The following is a 25754-nucleotide window of genomic DNA, read 5'->3' as shown; positions in this document are numbered from 1 at the left end:
ACATTGTTGACCACTACACATATATATGTAAATACACAAAACCATAAACGTTATCTCCCCATATGTCTTTAAGGGTTGAATTTGAGTCATTTATCCTGCAGGATGCTTAGCCCTTTCTGGTCATGCATCACAGGGGGCCATTCATTCATCATTCATTCATGCCCGTCACCCCAACCGGGGTATGGGCCGCCAACAACAGATCGGCCATTAGCAGCTAGTATAAGGTAAAGCAGTCCGAAGAAGCTATGGGGTGTTTCAGTTTAGAGCAGAGGTCTCAAACTCAATTTACTTTAGGGCCAGTGCCAGTCCTCAAATCCTCCCAGCGGGCCAATAATGTCACTGAAGATGGTGTTCAGAAAAGAAAATGTTTATATTGTATTTTTTATTTTGAATTTCTTAGAAATAATAAAACTGTCATACAACTTTATACAATTCTTCACCTGCCAGAGAGATTTTAGTGTTTGCCAGACACCTGGCAGTGCTTCAGTTCTGTCAGTTTGTTGATGTTTGGCCTCAGTGACTGAGCAGTTGAAACCTTCAGAATGGCAGCAAGGTGTGCATCAGATAGTTGTGTTCAGTATTTTGACTTGTTTATATTCATTGTGGGAAAAAGTGACACTGCCATCATGGCTGACTCTGCCCGGCAACTAGTGATGCTATCTCTAGCCCTCTCCCCCAGCCAGTAGGCGCTGTGGGGGTCAGCGCCTACAGCAGACATTGCTGACTGTATGTGTCTCTCTTCCGCGGGCCACAGTGGGGAGATTCTCGGGCCACAGATGGCCCGCGGGCTGGGACTTTGAGACCCCTGGTTTAGAGAGTTAGCTTTCCTCTGCCCTTAGCTATGCCCAGCATAAACTCAGCTCAGCTGAGGATTGAGCCTGTCACTTTAATATTTTTCCAAATGTATGTGCTGAGTAATCTTTTATATTAATTTTAGATGCATCATAATCTGAGTAGTTTAATTTTTCTTTTACTTTACGATGAAAAAAGAACATGGAACTATTTTAAGGGATACTATAGCACTGAAGTCTCCAGAATTTATCTTTTTTAATAGGAAAAGAAAATTGAACTATACTGCATCCCTAGAGCAGAATAAATAGACAGATTTTAAATAAAGGTTAATAGTGTCCCTTCAACTTTTGGATATATTCTCCTCTCAGTGGTTGAACTTCACCCCTCCACCAATGGCCAACACAAAGCCTAGACACCATTTTAGTACACAAGAATGGACTTCAATCTATGTGAGCATGCAATACACTATCCTTTGTACTGTGACTATCTCTAGCTATCATTCTATATAGGTTATTACCTGGTAACCATTGCCAGAGAGTTTGAGCTTCCAAAAATATCACTGAATGCCGCACAGATTGCTAGTCTATAATATAAATACAAGTACACTATGCAAATTGTAATAATATTTTAGCATCTATAAATATGGTGGGGAAAGGATGAAAAGAGATGCTATGACCAAGTTTGTGTGAGAAACAAGGCGGCTTCAGGCTTGGAGAGCCGGATCCAACCAGGTTAGGAGGGTTAGGAGTCACAGGCCAAGGAGCAGAAATGATTCATGAGATGGAATCTGAAAATAGCCAGGGTCCAACTCCTGTTCTCTTGTATGCATGTGCCGCCCCACTAAAGATAATTGGGTCAGATTCTGCCTCATTTACGCTACTGTAAATCAAGAGTAACTCCACTCAGATCCATGGAGTTACACCAGTGTAAGATCAGAATCCAGCCTAATCAGTTGCAATGAGATTGTATGGACAGCATCGTTTAAAAAGGGGAGCTGACTGTGATCTCACTGGATTTACACTGGTGGGGAGCCAGGTTACAAAAGGCCTCCCTAACCAGGGGCAGTGAGTTATATGGGCCCGTGGTGCCTGGGATCCAGCAATATTCAGGGACCAGGGGCCCAGCTGCACCAATGTTTGGGGCCGGGTCTCTCCCCTGGCCCCACCTGCCCCCCCCACACCTCCCCGGTGTGTCCCCCGGCCCCCACTTGCTGACCCCGCACACCTTCCCCAGCCCCAGAGCATCCCTGCCTCAGGCCTGCGTTCGGTTCCGCTGGCTCCTGGCATCAACTGCTGCCACAGGGTCCTAGTACCCCCCAACCACCAGTGCCAGGGCAGGCTGACCCAGGCTGACCCTGCCCCTGCCCTTCCACCTCAGACCCTTCCCTTTTGCAGCGGGACCCTCCACCAGCACAGGGCTCCCCCACCCTCACCCGCAGTCACTGCTCCTGCCCCATGCTGGGCAAGGGGCAGCCCCATCTCTCACCCCCAGTGAGGCTACAGTGAAGGGCAGCATCAGGGGAGGACGTGTACATGTGATGGCAGCCCCCCCTCCCGCACCCACCACAGGGGAGGCGAGAGGGCTTCCTGGACCTGAGAGTGGCCCTAGGAGCATGTGCAGTGACAGTGGTGCAAGGTGAGTGTGCCGCCGGGAGGAAGAGCGGGGACCCCTCCTCCCGAGCCCACTGCTGCTGCTGGGGAGAGGGCTGGGGGGAGTCCTCCTCTGGCACCAGCCCTGGGGCAGCCTGCCTGCACCCCAAACTCCTGATCCCCAGCCCTGCCCCACCCCAGAACCTGCACCCCCAGCCAGAGCCCTCACCCCCTGCACTCCAAACCTCTGCCCTTGCCCTGAGCCCCTCTCACACCCCAAACTCCCCAGCCCCAGCTAGAGCTCTCATCCCCCCCACACCCTAACCCTGTGCCCCAATCCTGAGCCCCCTCCTGCATTGTGAACCCCTCATCACCAGCGCCACTCCAGAGCCCTCACATTTTCACATTATTTAAAAATATATATATATCGGCTTACAAGGCAGGTGGGGGTGTGTGTGCAGGACTTGGACCTGCTCTGGGCATCACCAAAAATTATACAAACCTTCCACCTCTGGCCCTAACATCATTTTTAAAGGTGTATTTAACTGTACTTATACTAAGTAATTATTCAAATCATGTTAGCTAACTTGATTTTTAGAAGAAGCAGATTTTCCTGGTCTAGACCGACCTTCAGGTGGAGGGCTGGGAGCAGCGAGAGAGAATGGGATTTATTCACATGCATCAAGGGGAGAATATATCCCTTTATGACTGATTTACATGGGTCCCTACTTACAGATGAAGAGGGATCTGCTATAACAATCCATTGTTCTGACACACATGGGGCAGCCATGATGTGCAGTTTTTAATGCATCATGTTACATTAAGCTTAGCCCATGGTCTAGCACCGTGTAACATAAATTTCTGTGAAGGGAGTAACATAACACGATACTGTCTTTTAAAAGACACACACTATTTTTTCAGATGACCTACTTTTTAATCCATGAATGCCTAATCCAAAAATCAAGGTGGCAGACAAAAGTGGAGTGAATGAGTATCCACAAACCAGCATATTTATCTTGTGCAGTTTTGCACATTCCTACCTGTAGTCAATGACTCCAGTCAATTTTTATGTTGTAATGCATGAGTAAAGTTGATGGACATATTTTTTTGTCACCCCCAGTTAGATTTTATTCAGGGTCAATCAAGAGAGACCTAACAGGGATTAAGGCTGTAAAATATACTGAAATGCCTCCGGCGTGTTTACTTCATAATACAGAGATGAGTGTTAAGTAGGAAACTATCACTAACATTATTAATGACCACTTTATTTTGATCCTATCTATGACATTATCTTACCCTTTAATTAAATACATTTCCTGCATGTAAAATATTTTAAATATAGTACTTGTGCAAGTGAGCACCAGGTGCTTTATCCACCATCTGAAAGAAATAAAAAGAATTATTGGTTTGACAAAAACTTGATATAAAACCTCCAGTAATTGACCAAATTCAACCCTGCAGTCTAAAGAGTTCACATAATAAAGATAATTTAATCCAAACATTTTTTTAAAAAATGAGGGGGTTTTATTGCTTAGTTCTCCAGTGTAAAAAAAAAAAATCCTAACATTTCTGTAAGAAAATTTCAGTTTTCTTTAGACATTTTTCTAAGAGAATTTCATACGGATGTTTTAAAATCACTCTGCATGTATACTGATTATATGCACCGCTATCTTCATTTTTACTTTGATTCTCTCTGCGGCAGCCTTGTGCATTGGAAGTATGATATTAAAACAATCTGAAATACATGGACTGACATCTGTTTGGGTTTGACTGATCACATGCTTGAGTGCAAAGTTTAAATACTGGCAAAGGGATTCCTCCTTTTTTGGCCACATATGAAAACTATGCAAGTCTTCACACAGAATGAACACTTAAGACGATATTCTCCAATAAAGAAACAACTTCTGTCAGTGCTTAGCAGACAAGAACAGGTTGGGTTTTATAGCACACAGAAATAGAGACCTGCCATTGTGCAGCCTGATCATGTTAATGATCCTTATGCTGCCACATGTGGTGTTCTGAAAGCAACCAACTCATCAGTAAGTAATAATAATAGTATATTGTAGTATCAAGATGGGACAGTATTTTAAAGGGTGAGGAGAGTAACAAAATTATTTTTTAAATGAGATTACAAGTTTTGTTGACAAAGAAAACTGTTTTGATATACACCTCTACCCTGATATAACGCCACCCGATATAACACAAATTCGGATATAACGTGGTAAAGCAGTGCTCCGGGGGGGGGGGGGGGGGAGGCTGCGCACTCCAGTGGATAAAAGCAAGTTCGATATAACGCGGTTTTACCTATAACGTGGTAAGATTTTTTGGCTCCCAAGGACAGCGTTATATCAGGGTGGAGGTGTATTTTGACTTCAGTAAGGCATTTTATTTAATACCAAGCAAGATTTTGATTAAAAAATTAGCACTGTACAAAATCAATGCACCACATATTAAATGCTTTGAAAACTGGCTGATAGATTGTAAAAGGTAATTATAAAAGGGGAATCATCATCCATTGAGGGGGTTTTGAGTAGGTTCTTGACCCTTTGCTATTCAGTATCTTTCTTAATGATTTAGAAAAAAATATATAAAATTGTTGCTAGTAAAGTTTGCAGTTGACACAAAAATTGAGGGAGTGGTAAATAATGAGAAGAACATATACTCCACAGAGTAACCTTGATTGCTTGGTAAGATGGACTCATTTGAACAACGTATGTTTTAATGCATATGCAAGGTCATACGTTTAGGAACAAAGATAACAGGTCACACTTAAAATATGAGGGACTGTATCCTAGAACACTGGAAAGCAGTGACTCTAAAAAGGATTTAGGGGTATTAGTGGAGAATCAGCTGCACATTTGCCCCCAGTGCAATGCTGTGGCTAAGACAGAAAATGTTATCCTTGGATATATAAACAGAGGAATATCAAGTAGAAGCAAGGAGGTGGTATTAACTATATATACAGCATTAGTGAGAACATTACTGGAATATTGTGTCCAGTTCTGGGGTCCATACTTCAAAAAGCATATTGAAAAGTTGGCTAGGGTTCAGAAAAGAGCTACGAGAATTATCTGAGGTCTGAGGAAAACATGCCTTACAGTGAAAGACTTGAGAAGATCAAACTATTAAATTATCCAGGAGAGTAGGTGATTTGATCAGTTTGTAAATACCAACAAAGGGTGAAGATTTCTGATAGCAGAGGGCTTTTAAATCCTGCAGACAAAAGCATAATGAGATCCAATGGCTGGACAAATTCAGATTAGAAATAAGGGCCAAATGTTTAACGGCGAGGGTAACTAACTATTGGAACAACCTCCTTAGGGAATTCTATCACTTAGTCTTTCTAAAAGATATGGAATTGATGCAGGAATTGCTGGGTAAAGTTATATGGCCTGTATTATCCAGTAGGTTGAACTAGCTGATCATAATGGTCTCATCAGGCCTTAAAATCTATTAGTTGGTGTGCACATAAACTGAATAACTCTGTTCTGTTACTGTTGTACCTTTCCTCACCCTTTCATCTCCTTTCTGTTGCCCTCATTTACTGCATAACATCTAAGGCCCCACTCCTGCAATGAGCTATGTTGCAGGTACAAGAGTCCAGCGACACAGAGCCAGTTGTAGGACTGGGAATATAACCCTAGTTCAGTGGTTCTCAAACTTATTTGATCGGGACCCTCTTCTTTGTGTCTGTAGTTGTTTACATTCCCCTCCCCACAAGTACATATACTGCCACCCAGCTCTGAAGACAGAGTGGAGAGCAGCAGCTGCTGGCTGAGCAGCCAGCTCTGAAGGCAGTGTGGCTGCAGCAGCAGCAGCACAGATATAAGGGTGGCAATGTGGAAAGTGATATTTGTCAATATAACTTTTCACAGCCGACTTAGCGTTCCATTGTCACCCATACTTCTGCGCTGCTGTTGCCATCGTGGGCTAACCTCCAGAGCCCCACCACCTCGAGGTGAGGAATTCGGGCCGGAGGAAAGAGAACCTGAGCAACCACTCCTGGTCTGCTCTCACACAGCCTCCAGCATGTAAATCATTCCCAAGTATATTGTATGAGTGCTGTAGCCAGCCACCCAGGAATTACACTGCAGAGTAACACCAGCAAATTCCCAATCCAAGACTTTCCTCCAGAAATGTGCATCTTGTATTGCTCCAGCACCCTCCTGGACAGTACAAGCTCATAGAATGTCCATCAGTTCATTAATAGAAAATCATATGCACAAATCCTGTTATCCCAAATGAAGTTTCCCAAACACTTCAGTCCAAACGCATACTGGTTTAGATAAAACAATAAAACACATTTATTAACTATAGATAGATTTAAAGTGATTACAAGTAATGCGGCATAAAAGTCAGAATTGATTGCAAGAAAATAAAAGATAAAACACAATATCTAACTTAACAAGCTAAATGAATTCAAAGCAAACGTTTCTCTCACCACATGTTCTAGCAGTCTTGCTGGCTGGAATCCCTTTAGCCAGGACCCCGTCCTAGTTCAGTGTTAATTTCCTTGTCCATTTGGTGTTGTTGATGCCTTGAGCAGGGAGAAAGAGTGGAATAACTTGGGGGTATCTGTTCCCCATTCTTTATACTTTTTCTCTTATTTGAGAATCATCTCCAGCTGGAGGTCAGGAGACAGAAGGTCTGGGGGGGATGGGAACTTCTAGCTGTTTCTTTGCCAAAATGTACTTCCCCTGTTGGACTTTATCGCCTGAGCCCAGAACCAACCAAAGTGAACTCTGCCCTGTGAGGGGCACCCTATCACCATTACCCAGTCCGCTCATTTACTCACGCCCACGACTATCCATAACCTGTTTGTATGAGTGATGTGCCCTCACTGCTTGCTGGCTGTACCTTGAACTCTCCCACCGTATACCCTGCATTGGGGACATGACAGACTGTGTATATGTATATGCTGCCTAACACCAAAATGCTAACATCCCCCCACAACCTGTATGTTACCCCCAATGACACAATAACTGACGCTTCAAACACTTTGTATCATTTATTTTAAATATTCTCACTCACACCTTGTTTTCCTGCTGAAGACTGGCCACTTAAGCAGGTGATAGGCTATTTGATTTTGTTGACACTTGGCTGAGGTGTCAGTTTGCCTTTTGTCTTTGAGGAACAGGTTTGTGCCTCCCTTTCTAAACTTGGAACATGTCTCAGTAATGTTATACAGTAGAATCTTATAACTTTACATACAATGTTGCCACACATCTTTTACCAGGGCAACAATGATCAGCAAATTATGAATTTTCAAATGATACCTCATGAGGCATACTTTGTACAAAATTTATCATAGTCTTCTAAAAAGGGTAAACATAAGTGTACAGACTGTCACAGTAGGTGACCTGTTCTCAAGGACCATGACCCTTAGCTCCATTGCCTGCATATTTCAGGAAGCATTTTCAAGTATTTATCAATAATATTTAGAACCTTTTGGGCACTATCTAACTTTTCACATATAAGAGCTGGACTCTTGAATATTTGAGTTTGCAACCTTTGCTTCTACAACTCTTGACATTTTCCTGCTCTGTGCCTGTCTGACAAATTAACCATAAAAGAATTCCTCTGCTAAACATGAAGTGGAAAACATCCAAAAATCCTATAACATTGAGCTTGGCAGGTCATATACACCCTGCAACTCACACATATTCACACCTATCCTCCAAAGAAATCCTGTTTAAAATTTGCAGGGAATTAAGATGATAAAAATACAGGGTAGATAATGGAAAATAATCTGTTCTTCCCTATGCTGGCATCTGACAATCAGGATCCAAAACATTTTTGTCTTTGTTGTTTTTTCAGTTTTGCTATGTCTCAACAACAAGGCTTCAGGGCTACATTTTCTTAGGCTGTGCATGAATAATAATGAGATTCATGTTCATAACTTTTTTGTGCCACTCTGAAAATTGCCTTATGATGCATTTCTCTAAGGCTGAAAGAATAACGTTTATACATCTATGGTTTCTAAAGGGCCTAAAGTAAACATTTAATGGACTAGAAACAATGATGTGACATCATTCCAGTTACTACATCTTTGTGCTGTGCAGCTTGTTTACAGTAATAGTGTTACTTAGGCATTTATTGGTCTACTGAAAAGCTGGGGAAAAAACAAGTGCACTTAGAGCCACTGTCTCATCAGAGTGGAGAAACATACTCTCAAGTACACCACCACCACATTAAATATAACAGAGATTCGCCTATTGTATATTCTCTATACAGAGTCCTACTTTGTGGTTATAAATGTATTTGTGTAAATTCACCTAAAATATTTCATTGCAAGTATGGGCCAAATCCTGAGTTTTTTATTTAAGTCTTACTCAAGCAAAACTCCCATTGAAGTCATTGAGGGCCCTATTCTCTTCTACACAGGAAATTCTGAGGGCTAGATTTTGGCCAACGCTGTGGTTCCTTTGGGCTGAAAGAATGGCACAAAGGGACTATACATTTGACCTAGCTGGAAAGGTGAGGATTCCCAGTGTGTGAGAGAATCCCCAGTTGCCATACAGCTAGCACAGATGATTCCTGACACCTTCTCTTTACCCCTCTTGGCACAAGGGCCTTCCTATTTTCACATGCTCTGTATTGCCCAGAGGAGCCCAGCCACTTCCTAACCCCAGAGAATTTGAACCCTGTGGAACCAAAGGGATCCCACTGCAAAACTAGGTATCCCCCTTTTCTCAGGCCCAGGCTCCTGTCTGCACACACACACCAACCAGAGCAAGGTGCAGTTCCCTAATCCATGTTCACAGCAGTGAAGCCCTCCAACTCAGAAAAACAAGTGCAGTTTCAGAAATAAAAGGGCAGGAAGGTTTTGGCAACCCTTGCCTGATCATCTTACATACAGGGACTCCACACCTCCTGCATGCTACGGAGCTCTGCTCAAGGGTGGTTTCCTTTGTCTCAGTATGCAAGTGATATTGAAGGCCAGGACTAGGCTAGGTCACTCCAGGAGATAGATTAGGTTAGTGGTTTTCAACCTTATTTTCATTTGTGGACCCCTAAAAAGTTTCAAATGGAGGTGTGGATTCTTTTGGAAATCTTAAACACAGTTTGCAGACCCCAAAGGGTCTTCGGACCACAGGTTGGAGACCATTGGATTAGGTGAATCTAGTGGATCCACAACTATATGGATCCACTGGGTGTGCTCCCCATAGGATTGTGGGGGGTGCACCCACTGTTTGTGCTACTGCAACCATAGAGCAGCTCTGCTACTGCTCCACATACCAAGGGGAGGTTTCTTTCCTTACCCCAGCTCCCATGGCAATCCCAAGCTGCACTCTAGTCATTCAGGCAGTGTGCTGTTCCAAGATTTGGCCCAAACTTAACAGCCTGCTTTTCCACTCATTTTAACGTAAGAGAATTATAGCTCAAATGTACAGTCTGGTGACTCGCTGGAGAGTTTGTGTGCTGGCGGAATTTGAATACTGATACTGTTATATTTAAAATATCTTATTTGTTATTTCTCACAATAGTGTTTACAATGGTTCAACAAAGGACACCAAGAGATGCCACATTTAAAGGGAATATAGGAAGGACCAGAGGTACTAAAAGATCATGAGATATGCTTTGCAGACATAGCTTGTTGGTTTCTAGTTGGTTGCTTATTTTATTAGTAATTTATGTATGATTTTATTATCTATAACGGGAATATATGATGGCATGAAATAAAGATTTTATAAGTCTGAGTTTGGGATGAGCGAATCAGCTAGAGGTAGAGAAGTGAGTGCTAATAGAACCATTATATCATACTATCACATATTCTCTACATGCCACATAGGTGTCAGAAAAAATGATTCTGCCAATGTTGTAGAAAGATTTTAAAAACATTTTATTCCAGTTATGTTCTTTATCCCTCCACCTGCTTTAGGTATCATGAGTCCAGCCAGACTGGGCTCACGGGGAGTCACGTCAATTTCTTAAAATGACTCAGAAGAGCTTTTCTCTACATATTGTCACTGTTTCAGGATAACTGCCCCTGTATGCCCCCTCCATGGGCTCCCATGTAGATCTCTTGCTTTCATAGAATATCAGGGTTGGAAGGGACCTCAGGAGGTCATCTAGTCCAACCCCCTGCTCAAAGCAGGACCAATCCCCAGACAGATTTTTGCCCTTGACCCCTAAATGGCCCCCTCAAGGATTGAACTCACAACCCTGGGCATATCCTTAGCCATCACTTCTCTTGGGCAGAGACCCATGTCTTTCTCCCTCCTGACTTGAGTTTTAAGGCTGCAGAGCTCCCTGCCTTACACTGTGATATCCCCAGCAAGCCAGTCTGCCTAAAAGCTGGTGCCTGTGTTTTGCTTTCTGTCTGAGGGGTATGAACAGTGTATTGCCAGCATTACAAGTTACCACACAGATCTTTCTAAGCAAGCACATTTATTCTTAAGGTAAAAGCATTACAGAGAAAACATAATCAAAACAAAACACAGATTTAAACACCCATTAAACATACCAGGAGTTACCCATCAGTCTTATGGGGCCGTAGTAGGCCAAAGTCTTTCCAACCCTTCTGCAAGGGCTGGGAGCCCCCCTTGGATGGAAAGTCCTGTCCATTTGTTGGATAAGAAAGAAGGCCCTGAGTCTATTTAAATGCATCCTTTTTATGCAAAAAGCCCTTTCTTTGTTGGTCTGTGGAAACCCAGTTTGAACCAATATCTGCAAGCTTTCTCGGTGGTGGTACCTCTCTAGAGGTGTTTACAACCTGAGTGATTCACCTTAATCACACACACACACACACACACACACACACACACACACACACACACACACACACACACACACACACACACACACACACACACACACACACACACACACACACACACACACACACACAGTTTTTAGTTCCTGGAGGAGCTAAAAGCAACCCTCCCTGCAGGTGCTGCATACAATCCCTGGCACACAGTGATACATAAATTGTTCATAACCTTAATACAATATATTTTCCTTAAAGATACTGCATGCGGCTGTAATATCTGTCACAACTGGAAGTCCATCACCTTAGGACTTTGCCCAGTTAGAAGCAAGTGCTGGGTGCCTTTGGAAAACATTTGAAAGAGAGGGTAGAAGTGCCCATTTGCAAAACTGCAAGATATCAGACTTTAAAGACATGGGGTCATATTCTCTAGCTAGCACTGCTCCCTTATGGGGATCCAAAAGCAGCCAGCCAGATCTCCCTTCTGGGGATTCCTTGCAAAAGGAGGGGGAAAGATCACCTCCATAAGGCCCCAGAGGTGGAAGGCTAACAGCATGCAGGAACTGGGGGACAGCCCTTCAGCTGGTATAAATTGTCATAGCTTCATTGGAGCTATGACAGTTAGTATCAGCTGAAGCTCTGCCCTCTGATCCTTATACCTTTAGGGAATTATACTAGACCATTTTCAAACACATGTATTGGAGAAGATGTACAATCTTAACCTCTATCTATAAAGTGTAAAAAGAGGCACTCTTCAAATTTGGGGAGTTTATCTTGAAGTTTATATGATATTCTTTCAGAAATTGCTGCTGTAGCAAGAGATTGAAGCCATTTATCAGAAGGTATTGGAGATGTTACAATGATGCATTATGATACATTTAGCTACCAATATTTAGCTATCAATATGATACATTTATCACCAATATCTAGCCAATATGACCAATGATTTAGCAGGTTAGGTGAAAAAACTCTGATGTGTCATTAAACAGAAAGTGTGTGGGGAATGAAATGCTCCAGTGTCATTTATATTTCTTGTGTTACTGTGCTCCAAAACAGCATCAGTACAGGGTATGCACCTGATTTTCAGAACATGGATTTCTTTTATGAGTGTACAGTTTTGTCTCATTGCATAGCTACATGCACACTTTTGAAGCACCAGCATATGCACAAAAAGGTGATAGATAATAACACCCATGAATACAGATGATAGAATTTGCCTACAGAACTTGCATGGGAACAAATGGGTTTTGTGTGCACTTACTGCTTATGTAGTTTACACCTGTGCAAAGGGAGTGACAAGTGTCTCTTTACACAGATATAAAGGTCCACACAGGCTGGGCAGTGGAGAATCAAACCAGAAAATTCAATCATGCATGAACAAAGTTGATAATGCACAAAAAAAGTACACAAGCAGGTGTGTGAACATGCAAAGCTGAACTTGTACACGTGAAAGCTGCTTCTTGAAAAATCAAGTTCCATCGGTTTGAAATTCCCAGCTGAAGTGGTGCATTTCCATCACAACTTAGCAGTGATTAAATTGAGCTGGGATGTTCTAGATTGCCCTTCCAGAGCCTTCCACATTTTTCAAGGCATTCCAGCTTATGAGAGAGCAGGGATACCATTAAAGCTAGCCATGAGTTTACATTTTTCTAACCGTAGAGTTGGCCACAAGAGGGAAATGGCCATCAAACACCCCTGCACTCTGGGAATAAACCCATGAGCCTAGTGAAGATAGCAGCAGCAGGTCAGCTAGCTATGAAAGTGGCCAATGAAGTCCCTACACTTCAGGCACTCATTTTCAGTACACAAAAAACAGGAGTAAGTGAGTCATATGGGGCCTGATCCCAAGCCCATTGAAGACAATGGAAAGACTCTCAGTGACTTCCATGTTCTCTGGATCAAGCTTATGGAGAAACAACTAACAACTAACCAATAAGATCACATATTTCTGGGATCCCCAAAATCGCAACCCAGGAGTAGTGTGCTTGTAGCTTCATTTTCATTTCATACTGAAGGGAAGGGAAAGAGTGTACCCAACTATATACAGAACATAAGCCCCAAAGTTCACTCTCCTCCAAAATCCCAATTTAGTCACTGCAATATGGAGTTTCTCAGTTTTACTATGTGCGGTTTTATTTGTGAAGAACATGTTCTGTGCAATATTCTGAGGTGGAGAAATTTTCAAGTGACCCAAATTTATTTAGGATAGTCAAGTCCAGAGAAGACTGTGAGGAAGCTCAGGGGGTATTAACCATGTTAACAGAATGGACAACATGAAGGCAGATTAAATTAAAGGTTGATAAATATAACATATTGTCATTCCAGGAAGGAAAAATTGAACTACACATCTATCTTGCCAAGTTCTAAACTAACTGTGTCATTTCAAGCACAAGACCTAGGCATCACTGTGGATAACTCAGTGAAGACCTCTGCTCAAAAGTAGTTTTGGTCAAAAAAGCAAACAAGATGTTAGGATGCATCAGAAATGGGTAGAGAATAATGCAGAAAATATAATACCATTATAAAAATCAACGGTTTACTCTCATCTGGAATACTGTGTTTGGTTCTAGTCACCATATCTCAAAAGGATATTTGCAGAATTAGAGAAGGGCAACAAGAATGATTAATGGCATAGGAAAACTCTCATGTTAAGAGAGACTGAGACGATTGGGACTGTTTACCTTGAAAAAGAAAATGAATAAGAAGGGACTTATTAAAAGTATTTAAAATAATGGATGGTCCAGAGAAGGTAGGTTAGGAGCTTCTCTTCTCCCTGTCTCATAACACAAGAACAAGAGGATATTCAATAAAATTGAAACAGCAAATTCAAAACTGTTCAAAGAAGACACTTTTTCACACAATGCATAATTAGACTGTGGAAGTAATTACCATAGGATTTCACTGAGATAGAGAATTTAGCAAATTCTAAAAAGGACTGGCCATTGATATGGACAACAAGCACATAAAAAGTTACAATTGTTAATGCTAAAAAGAGAGTTTTGGAAGACCTTTTCAAAACAAATGGTTAATTTTGAAATGAAATGTTAAAATGTCATAGCAAAAATGTTGAACTGAATTGTTTCAACTTTGTGAAAAAAATGTTTACTCATTTTTATTCAGCCAAAACAATTACGGTAGGTTGAATTTGACCCAAATTTGTGAATAGCTTGGTCATTCTGAAGCTGTATTTTTTGGAAAATTTACTATTAGTTGAAAATTTTCGCTCAACTTTAATTCAAAGTCAATGGCCCTACTGGTATTAAAAAAACATTGCTTTAATAAGGAAGAGTCATTCAACACTAGTGGCCCTTGATTGTTGTCTCACAGTTTCTCAGACATTGTCTTTCCTCTAGATGTCCACCATTGGCTTCAAAATGGATATTCTAATCCACATTAAGGTCACACTCCAAAATGAAGGTTACAATACAATGTGGAACCCCTGATAAGTGATGGAACTCACAAAACAAAATGGAGTTCACAAATTGACAGACATATCCACAATCTGTCACAATAACTATAAATGTTTTGTTTTGTTTTGTGAGATAAGAATTGATATTATTTGAGATGACTGTTGAAACTATAGATCCCTGCAAATCTGCAGATATCCACTTTATATCCACAGATATCTGCATCCACACCGTGGCCCATTTTTTCAGATTGTACATGGATGCATATCTAAATTTTATATCTAAAGCCCTGCAAATCTGCGGACATTCACTTTGTATCCACAGGTCATTTTTGCAAATCATGGATCAGATGCGGGTACAAATTTTGTATCCATGCAGAGCTCTATTGATCTAGACAACATGGTGAAGCAGTTTTCTGTATAACTAAAAAAGTGTTAATGAAAAGGAAGATGCAAAAAAGAATAAAAGACCCTAAGCCACATATAAACTAATATCTTTTTGTACTGGAAGTGCTAAATCAGTAATGAGTAACTCAGGTTTGCTACACAAATTCCTTAAAGAGATTAAAAATTAAATAAATACAATTCTTCTAAAATCTGAATTCTTTTCTATAACAAGGTGATCCAAAATAATGATTGTTTTCTATTTTTTAAGTGGAATTGACCCAAATACTTTACAGACATATCCTTCAGGTATATTTGAGTTGTTAGAAATTTTTTCATAGAGCGCCTCCTACCATGTTTTTAGTGTTCTGAAATAGTCTTTAAATACACACTTGGCCAAATTCTCCCATTGGGAGCTATGCATATCCATCCAAGGGCAGAATGTCAACCATTATCTTCTATTTCTACTCATTGTGTGGGATAATAATTAGGGAAAACTGTGGCATCTGAAGTAAGTTAAATGCCATTTGATACAGTTTGGGATTAAGTAGTTTTAAACCTTATATTGTGTGAAATGTATAACTTTGTAATTTTAAGATTTTTCCCCTCCTTCAGTCAGGGAGAGGATACACATTCAGTTGTAGTAAAATAATCTTTTGGTATATCTACAGGGACCATTTTTGATATAGAATTAAATTGTGGTGCGGACAGACTCTTTATTACATTTACATGACCCCATAAAGATAACTTTAATAGTTCCCAATAGAGCAAAACCCTCCTTAATTTTGTTAATTATTTCCTCCCAGTTATCCTTAGCCATGTCTTCTAATTCAGTATTGATCTAGATATGTCAGATTCTTAGCAAGCCACTTAAGTCACCATTGGTCAGAAAGGATTGTGGAGGCAGATCCTAGACAGAGGCGAAGCTTTGGAGTTGCACCAATAATTATAAATGAGGATGATAAATTATTTTATGTATTTATTTTAGCAAAGCTGGACACAAATTCAGAAAAGCTGATGCAGAGAGGATGTGGTTACACCACCCTGCAGCCCAGGGTCCATTCACCCTAGGGGAAGGGCAAATGGTGATATTGCAACTGCCTTCCCACAGGATTTCTGTAAAAGAGGAGAGTGGGATCTAACTTCCACCACAGTTCTGTACTGCCAGCAGTAGTCACTGAGGGAAAGTACTGAATCAACATTTTCTACAGCCACCCAGACCAAACCCCCTTCCTAAACAACATTTCCCAGTTTTTGAGGGCTCTATGCCCTATCTTCCATAGCTAGAGTTGTGGCCACTGTGTACCACAGCCATATCCCCTGGTGGATTATCCAGCACTGAGGACCTCTGCTAGGGTTTATACTAGTATTAGCCCTGAGTGGACCTGACCTATGGTGTATAGTGGAGATAAAAAGGATTGAACAATGTTTGCATATAAGCAGGGGCGGCTCTAGGCATTTTGCCGCCCCAAGCACGGCAGGCAGGTTGCCTTCAGTGGCTTGCCTGCGGAGGGTCCGCTGGTCCCTCCGCAGGCATGCCGCCGAAGGCAGCCTGCCTGCCACCCTCGCGGCACCGGCAGAGCGCCCCCCATGGCTTGCCGCCCCAAGCATGCGCTTGGTGTGCTGGGGCCTGGAGCCATCCCTGCATATAAGAGTTCCTCAAATTACTTCCAGAGGAAACTTCAGAAACATTAGACTAAATTACAATGGTTGCAGAGAAGTGGTGCCCAAACTTTTCATGTCATGCCCGCCCCTTACCAGTAATGGAATCTGTCCGTGTCCCTCCCCACCACACATTGTTGCGCAGTTGGCTCAGCACAGGAGCTTGGGCTGAAGGCAGAGCTGGGGGCAGAACTCGGGATGCAGGAAGAGCTGGGGCTAGAGGCAGAGTTGGCTTGGGGGAGGAGAAGGAATGAGGGCAGTGCTGGGATGGGGGTGGAGCAGTGGGCAGAGTGGAGCTATGGCTGGGGCCAGAGCTGAGCTGGGGGGCGGAGCAGAGCTGAGACTGGGGCCGGAGCTGGGCTGGGGGCAAAGTGGAGCTGCAGCTGGGGCTGGAGCCAGGCTGGGGGCAGAGCAAAGCTGGGGCTGGGCCCGAAGCTGGGCTGGAGACGGAACAGGAGGTGGAGTGGAGCTGTGGGTGGAGCCAGAGCTGTGCTGGGGGTGAAGTGAGCTGCAGCTGGGCCTGGAGCTCAGCTGGGGGGCAGAGCGGACCAGGATATGGGGGCAGAGCAGGGTGGGGTGGTGCTTCCTCCCTGCCCCTCCCCCGGGGGCTGGCCTTGGCCCTGCTGCATGCCTCCTGAACATTCCTCCACACCGCTCTACAGTTTGGGGACCACTCTTGTAGAGACTCCACAGCCAAAAGAAAAAGACAATAATGAGGGATAAACCAACCTTGTTCCTCGTTCTTGATTAATTCCTTAATGAGCGCAGATCACTTGTTTGAGCTAGTGTAGATTAAATGAAATATTTTTAATAAGATAATTGTTAAGCTAATGGTCTCCTTGTTTAGTTTTTGGATTTTTAGGGACAAATTCTGCCATCAGATGTGCCTGGTGGAACTATCCTGAAAATTAGGATACGTATATAGCCGAGGAGGTCTGAGTAAAATCTGCATTCAAAGCAAAATCCACTGGTATTCTGCCATCCACTAAAGAAATACAGTTCAACTTATCCACACATTCTCTATGCCTACAATGGTGTAGCGATATTAAAGAAGGTTTATATTAAACATGGTTTATATGAGAAATGATTTATTGATTTATTGTTAATTGATACTTTATAACTTAAGGTTTATGTTAGAAGTAAATTTGTGATTCCCAACATTTAGCCTCTAACCTGCAAGCCACCAGCTGTGTCTGTGTGAAGCCTGCTCAAAGAGATACTTGGTATAAAACTTGTTAAGCTCAAAGAAATACTTTGTATAAAACTTGCTAAACATTAATTAACTCTTAAGTAAGCCAAAACAGTAGCTGTTATAGTGTATAGATAGAGACCCTCACCCTCTGTAAGTTTTCATCTCACTTTATCTTTGCTTGTTAAAAGACAGGGAGTCTCACATAAATTGGTAACACCCCAAAAGATAAAAAGACAGTGAAATAGATGTGATTAAGATAGAGAATGTATGTGAATGAATGGTTAGGGAGTCACCAGCCTGAAGAATTCAGTGTCGGCTGAAGAAGGTGTCAAGTGGGATCAACCAGATGACCCCCGGAGGGCAAACTGGAATCCACCCACCACACCTCAAAGGAAGGAAAAACAGAGCATCTGACAACATGGAGCCAGCCACCTGCTGATTGATTTAGCAACAGCAAAATGAAGCAACTCTCATGAACTGACATAAGAATAAATTCCTATAAAACTGGACTCTGAAGACTGAGGACTTTGAGTCTATGGTTCTGCTGCCAGCCGCCAGGAGCATCAGATGCATCTGACACAGACTCGGCTCCATCCTCATGACCAAGATACCTGGCCAGTAACTTGGCACGAGCAACATCTAGGCTGGTAACTATAACATCTATACAGAACCTGAATGAATGACTCTGTGTGTGTGTGTGTGTGTGTGTGTGTGTGTGTGTGTGTGTGTGTGTGTGTGTAAGGAATAAGTAGTGATAGAAATGTAGTAAAACAACGTTGTTTGCTTTTGTCTTTTGCTGTCTTTTGTTTTCTTATGGTATTTACAATAAATGTGGCATCTTTGCCTTATCCCTCTTAATAAGATCCTGCTGGTTTTTATTATATTGGTATAACAATGGCAGATCCCAAAAAGGGGTATGGAATTATCCAAACAGAGCACTTTATGCTCAGAACTGCAGATTTTCACTGACTACTCCATGAGAAAGGGGACTTCTGGGTAGATTTTACAAGCATTATATTATCTCAGTCCTAAAATGAGATAATTGCTGCATGTCAGAGTATGTAGATATGTAGGAAAGCAAGCTGTCTGGCTCCAAGTTATTCAGTTAAATCAGAGATCAAAATGGAAAAGCTAGTACTCGGGGACATCGTGTTGATTTGTGACACTCCTCGCAGGACTTTAATTCCATAATCTAACAAACAGCTTGCGTTCATACACATATGTATTTTTCATGTATGGCAGATATAATATAGACATTAGTCTTTTTCTTAACTGTTTTAGACCCCTCCCATGTGAAAGAAGACAACAGCATGGACATTGCTCATAACAGATTATATGCACTGTGATAATCTGTTTAATTTATTATTTGTTTAATGCATGCAGGATAAAAGTCACTTCACACACATAAAGCCAGAGTGTTTGTGATTTATGCAAGTGAAGTGTGGAGGTAGGGCTGGGGAGGCAAAATCCACCTGTCAACCACAGGACAGGTCATGGGATGCAGTACAGCCCCACACAGCTGCTACTCCACCCTCTGTGTTGGAATAGCAGTTGTAGTTCCTCTGTGCCATTTGCGCAAATGGTTAATCCCATAGCTTTTCCCTGGCCTGACCTCACTGCCAAATATAGGCTTGATAAAAAGCCCAATAAAATCACTCTTTTCACTGATTTCAGTGGGTTTTATTTCAGACTCTATGTGAAGGGACCACAGACAGCCTCTGTCTGGTCTTCAGTGGTGCAAAAACCTCTATGTTTTTTCTCAGGACAGGCTCCCTTTTACAGCCCACATTGGGCCTTTAGCAGTGCAGAGGTCCTCACGTGGGTCTGCTGCACTAGGGTGAACTTTAGCCACCCTGATTAGCTATAGCTATATCATATACAGGTGGATTTTTTTCTTTTTTTCCATTTGTATTTGTCACTGAAAACTATAATGCAATAAAATTCATTGCTAATGTAGACAGTGAGGTTTTAGTCATGTGCACTTTATTTTTTCCTTTCATAATCAAGGTGCTGGACGTTACAACAGCTCTCTTTAAGAAACTGTAGGTGGTTACCGACATGAGCACATAAACCCTTACCCACATTAGGACTACTTGCATGAGACCAGAGGCGCAGAGTTTCCCCCAAGGCGTTCCCAGCTGGCATATGTGACACATCTAGACTGAGGTGCTTAACAAAAGATAACAGAGAAACAGGGAACTGGGTTGTTGTGGGGATTTCTTTAACTTCCCCCCAAGAATCTTTTTTGTTGTCTGTATTGTTACAGAAGTACTTACTGATAGGTATTTTTAAATAAATTACCAAAACTGAAATTGGTGTGATTATATTGTGTTATTTTGACAAATAAAATATGCAGAATTTTAAAATATTGTGTGCAGAATTTTTATTTTTTTGCGCAGAATTCTCCAGGAGTAAAATATGGGTGGCAAGTGAATGGGGGTGAGGGGCAGATAGTGTGGAAGCCTGGAAGAACATGAGTGGGTGGCTTGCCTGTCCTTTCCATTTGGAGAGGGGGCTAGAGAGGGCTAGAATGGCAGCTCCCCACACTTCAGGAATAGGAGAGAGTAAGTGCAATCCTGTCCAAGTAGTGAACAGGAAGGCCATGTTTTTGTGTATGTATTTAAGGTTAAATTTTGACCCTGAGACAATTGCACACAAATTGGGGTTGTATGGATTCCACAGATACTGTCAGATACTGTACTGACATTTCCTGGATGGATTTTGGTTTGTTGCTGGTGCTGTGTTATTTTTCATACTCTCATGGGTTGCTGTATGTAATGTGAAAACTAAGAAATGTAAAATAAAAGAAGTATTTTGAAAAAAAATCTGATGCACATTATGCCATTAAGACCCAGCCTTACAAGATGCTGCACTCCCCCTAAACAATGATGAGAGCACCCTCAACTCCTTGTGAAGTCTGTAGCTTAAGTTAATTTTTTTTGTACTCACAAGTATTTCAGGCAGTGTACTATAATTAATGTGAAGGAGGAGTTATGTGGTATCGGGGAGAAATGTGTTCATACTTCAGTTTTAATAACAATGTAACATTGGTATCATCAACTAAAAAGTTACAGCTGCTTCTTATTTTCGTCTTGATTACAAAAGCCATTGTTTTTGAATGGAGAAGAGAAAACAGCTATCAGAAACTGCTTACAAATGACAAAAACATATTCTGTTCTGGCTGATAAAGGAATGACTAAGTCTTCAATCCTGCAAGTCACTGTGCAAGGCCAGACACCTGCATCCATGTGGAGCACCACTGAAGCCTATGGGAATCGCCCCCGCTTCCCACAGTCAATTGCTGGATTGGGGCCTAAGAAGCTAAATCTTCACTGAACAGACAGAATGAGGCACTTGTTTGAAACAAAAATGTCATAACCAGAGATCCATATATGGGCCCAATCCTGCATATATTTCCCACACAAAAATTCCTATTAACAACCAAAACTGTCACTTCATTATGCTCAGACCTAATTGCTATTTAAAATAAATTCTTTCTCCAAATCCCCTTTAAATTCCCTCTCCCTATTAAAGTAAATGGGATGTTTACATGCAGGAAATGCAGGAGTCAATCATTTAGACTACAGTTCCAAACAATGTGTTTTAAACAAGCAATTTGTATAACAAAAGATAAAACTGCATGCACAAGAAAACAGAATGATTTTGATAAGGAAAATGTAGAACAGGGGTCGGCAACCATTCACGTTCCTAAACAAGTGGCATTAGTTTTTAGATGTACTGAATACTTACAGCTCTCATTGAAGTCGAGATATTTGAAAATCCATCCACGTATTTAGGTGCTTACTTTTAGGTACCCAAGTCTTAACAGTTAAGACCAGTCAAATCTATTTTTGATTTCTACAAATACAAGAGTTTCAAAAGTTAATTGTATTGAAAAAAATACTAAGGAAAATCACTTTCCTAACTTGGAAATGATGAAATCATTGTTTTAAAAAGCAGGTGGTATAATGGAACTTCAGACATACCTTTACATCTAGTTTTGCTAGTGGATGCCCCTGGAATAAAATATGTCGTGATGACCTTTCTGCCTTTGCTGTCAACAAGAGGCTATTGTTTTGTTCTAGTTCTTTAAACTCAAAGGCATGCCACACCTACTCAGCAATTTTCAACAGTTTACTATAATGATTTTACATCTCCACATTGATAAATCTTGTGGTGATTTCTTATTAAAGTTTTTTTTAAAGACATCCTGTCTGGAAGCTGATTAATTTAAATAAATGTTTTGGAAAAAACTGTAAATAAGTAATTAGGTTAGAAGTCTGCTGTTTCAGGATTTACTATTCTTTTAAGATCTGATCCTGCTCCCATTGAAGTCAATGGAAAATTTCCCAATCTTTTAAACTGGAGCAGAATCAGGCTCTTAATTTCCAGTACACATTGTTTTAAGACTTAAATATCCAATGAAAGTTTTAAGAACGGTATCTTCTTTTCCTATTCTGCACAGCTATATACAGTAGTTGATTAAAACAGTCATACAAGTGGGTGTGCTGCATCTGAAAAATATTGCAAGAGACATGTAGGCAATGATGGCCTTCTTGAATTGTAGAAAGCAAGGGCCTGCTCCTGCTCTTACTGAAGTGGTGACAAAACTCCCACTGACTTCAGCAGGAGTGGGTAAGATCATAAGACTTATTTGCTGTTTTACATTGGGGCCTGTCAGCTTGGTTCTGATCTTACAGAAGGTGTGAAATGCTAGTTCCACTGACGTTAACAGAAAAGCTCCCATTGACTTCTATGGAGCTAGGATTTCACCCCTGGCGTAACACCACTGACTTCAATGGAGTGAGTTCCAGACAGTTCACATCAATGTAAGTGAAATCAGAATCAGGCCTTATGTGTTCTTTTAAGCTATGTCTAAAAAGCAAATAGCGTTCGGTATATGTGGGATAAGCATTTGATTAAAATGTTTATCTTAGGATTCAACACTTCTGCCCAAATTCCCCATTAGAAAACACTGGTGCAACCCTACTGACTTCAGTGGCATTGTGTCCACGTACCTGGTCCCCAGGGATTGGTTTTCCCCTTTATCATTTGGAAAGCTGTAATGTTTAATTTTTCAAACATAAATCTCATTTGGAAGAATATATTTTCCTAGTTCCAGCATCCAATGTTAAAATAAAGGATCAGTTATATTAATTTAGGCCATGTCAACATTTCAGATTCTGAATTGCTCACTGTTTCTGTATTACTTCATTTAGCACACCACACATTCTGGAAATGAAAAGGATCTTCTAAGGCATTCAAATATTTATCAATTTCAGTTCTAATTAAAACATTTACAATATGTACATATTCAAAGGTTTTATTTGTAATTTACAACTATTTGTTTATATCAGAGTAGTGATTTTTATTCCTGATTATATTTTTTAAATCTTTTAAATAAAATTAAAGTTACGTCATTGTATTAAAGAAAAAACAGACAAGTGTTGTAAGATTCTTCTAAAAACTCATAAAGTAACCTTGTCACAGAAGCAGACTAAGAGCTGGATTAATATTATTTCTTAATAATGGATGCATGGGGGCAGATCCAGTTGAATGATCTACCGCTTGGACAAAAAGAAAAAAAAGAAAGTTTAACCATTACAAGATAGGACCAAAGGAGCAAAGCAGTTCTAATAATTTCTGTGAAGAGATGAATAAGTTTGTGGTACACTCCCAGCCTCTGACAAAGACATTAGAGAATTTAACTGGAAAACTCAACTAGAAATAGTCTTCCTATGTATGAATTACTATATAATATTTAAAAGCCATATAAAATTTAAAAATATGCATAACTTTTAGGATAGATAGATAGATAGATCGATCGAGAGGAATATCCACGACCTATATTTATTGGTCAGACACTGCAACTGAATTTGGGCATCCACTTTTTTTTTTTTTTTAGATCTGTGCTGATGCCAGATAGCCTAGTCCTACTTGTATGGAAGTGACTGAGGTTATTGTAACAGGCTTCTATTTATTGTAAGTAGGAGCTCAGCTGGAACTGATACATGTGATCATTGATTGATTGCCTGTCTGCCTGCCTCTGCATAGTGGACAGACTCTCTGTTTCCTTTCAAGTACAGAAAGATTCACAAAACAAAGCTAAATGTTCTAAAATTCTTCAATGAACAGTACATATGAGATGTCTGTTTTCTATCACACTATTATTAAAATAATGTAACAGTCTGGTTTCAAACAAGAAAATGTAGAGTTAAGTTCACAGTTTGGGGCCAGATTCTGCTCTGATACATATGTGCAAATCTACAGTAAATTATTCACTTCAGTTGGTTACTTCAGTTATACAAGAGTGAGGTTGGAATAGGCCTACAGGAACTAATCTAAAACAAGCAAATTTCTGAAGAATGAAATATAATTGTATCTTCAGTGACATTCCTATGGATTTGCACAAGTATAAATGACAGCAGAATTTGGCTCTTGGTCTTTTAACTTCTCCATTGTGCCTGAAAATGACATGCATCTCTTTAAGCAAACTATTTTTCAAATACTTTGGATCTGATTCTAATGTCACAGAAGTGTAAAACAGGAGTGTAAAATCCAGCTCCGTATGTTACAATAGATATAAACAAATTAGGATCAGTTAAAGATTGAGCTTTAGCCTTAACTGTAACTTAGTTTGACAGAATACTATTATAACATCATTTTTTATTAACTCGCTTTGTTTTTAATTCAATTACTTGACTGTTTAAATATTTAAACATTTCTAAAAATGTAAATTCATTCAGTACATTACAACAGTGCTTACAATGCTATTAAGTGTAGAAGTATGAACACATTTAAGAGTAAGCATAGTAAAAGTCTTTTTGAAAATCACTTGGGCCAGATCCACAAAGATATATAGACTCCTAATTTCCATTGAAATTAATGGGTGTAAGGTGCCTAAAAGCCTTTCAGGATCTGGGCCCCTAAATGTCTAATAATTATTACTTTTACATTCATTTCACTTAGTTCAGTACACATTTTCACCAAAGCGATTCTTTCAAATGATTAAAAAACCAATCCACAACAACAAAAATATAGGAATTAAATTTTCAAAAGGGACTTATTGGAGGTACACGCCCAGCCTCCACTTAAATACCTGGCAGTTGGGCACTTAACTCCATTAGGGCCCATTGAAAATCCCAGATCCTCATTTCCCTGGAGAGACCTTGCAGGCCAATTTTCATCCTAGAACAACATTTTTTACATTCCAGTTAAAAATCTGTGCTAATTTCATTGGGGCCACTCACTGTAATTTGTTGAGTAAGGCACACAAGATTTCTAGTTTTGTTTATTTTGATACAGAAATGCAGGCATAAATGAAACATTAATGGAATTGTTGGGTGCTTATGATGCCATTATACCGGTTCTGACAAACAGAATGTTATATTACAGAATTCTGAATTGCTGAAAGAAGTTGTAATTTAAATTGCCCAGCAATAAAAATTGTTATATAATCTAGTTAAATAGTTCATACAATACGGTGGCTATTATATTATACTAGTAAACCACTTAAGAAGGCAAAGTCTGCGGCTAGATGCATGCGTGTGGCTCCTATTGAATTCAGGTCATACTGTGAGATCAATATAGATGTAAAAACTGCTGATTCTTTACAATGGAGGGGATTAGTGCCACGGTAATCCAAGGATTACATCGCCCCACCACTTTGGAAGTAGCTTTCAAGATGAGGAGGGGGATGGTCAGAAGTCATTCTTCTTCAGGAATATGTATTATACACTTTGACAAACATTTGGTTGAGGAAAGTAACATTTTAAATTAAAGAGAGCGTAACCTTTTTAAAGCAAATATATATTTCTAGGTGACATTATACATAAAATGGGGTAACATTTGCAAAGGTTTCTAAGTGATTTGAGAGTCTGAGTCTCATTTTTAAAGGTACTTAGATGCTTTTGAAAAATGTTACCCTTGGCCTATAAATATGGCTGCAGTGGAATCATAGAAATGTAGGGCTGGAAAGGACCTCAAGAAGTCATGAAGTCCAGCCCCTTGTGCTGAGGC

The 25754-nt window shown here is 40.6% G+C and overlaps 1 long non-coding RNA gene across 1 annotated transcript in view; it reads right to left on the bottom strand.

Annotated features, from left to right (window-relative positions):
- The window catches only part of LOC120408412, a 40167-nt gene that overhangs the window by 6654 nt on the left and 7759 nt on the right, over positions 1-25754 (bottom strand). Inside the window, exon 3 of the long non-coding RNA XR_005600678.1 lies at positions 6823-6918. This is a non-coding gene — a long non-coding RNA (uncharacterized LOC120408412). The remainder of the gene's footprint in view (positions 1-6822; positions 6919-25754) is intronic.

The sequence above is a fragment of the Mauremys reevesii genome, linkage group 6, assembly GCF_016161935.1.
Source record: "Mauremys reevesii isolate NIE-2019 linkage group 6, ASM1616193v1, whole genome shotgun sequence".
Lineage (NCBI taxonomy): Eukaryota > Metazoa > Chordata > Testudines > Geoemydidae > Mauremys > Mauremys reevesii.
The sequence above is the reverse complement of the archived record's forward strand: the minus strand, read 5'-3'. Positions and strand labels throughout refer to the sequence as shown.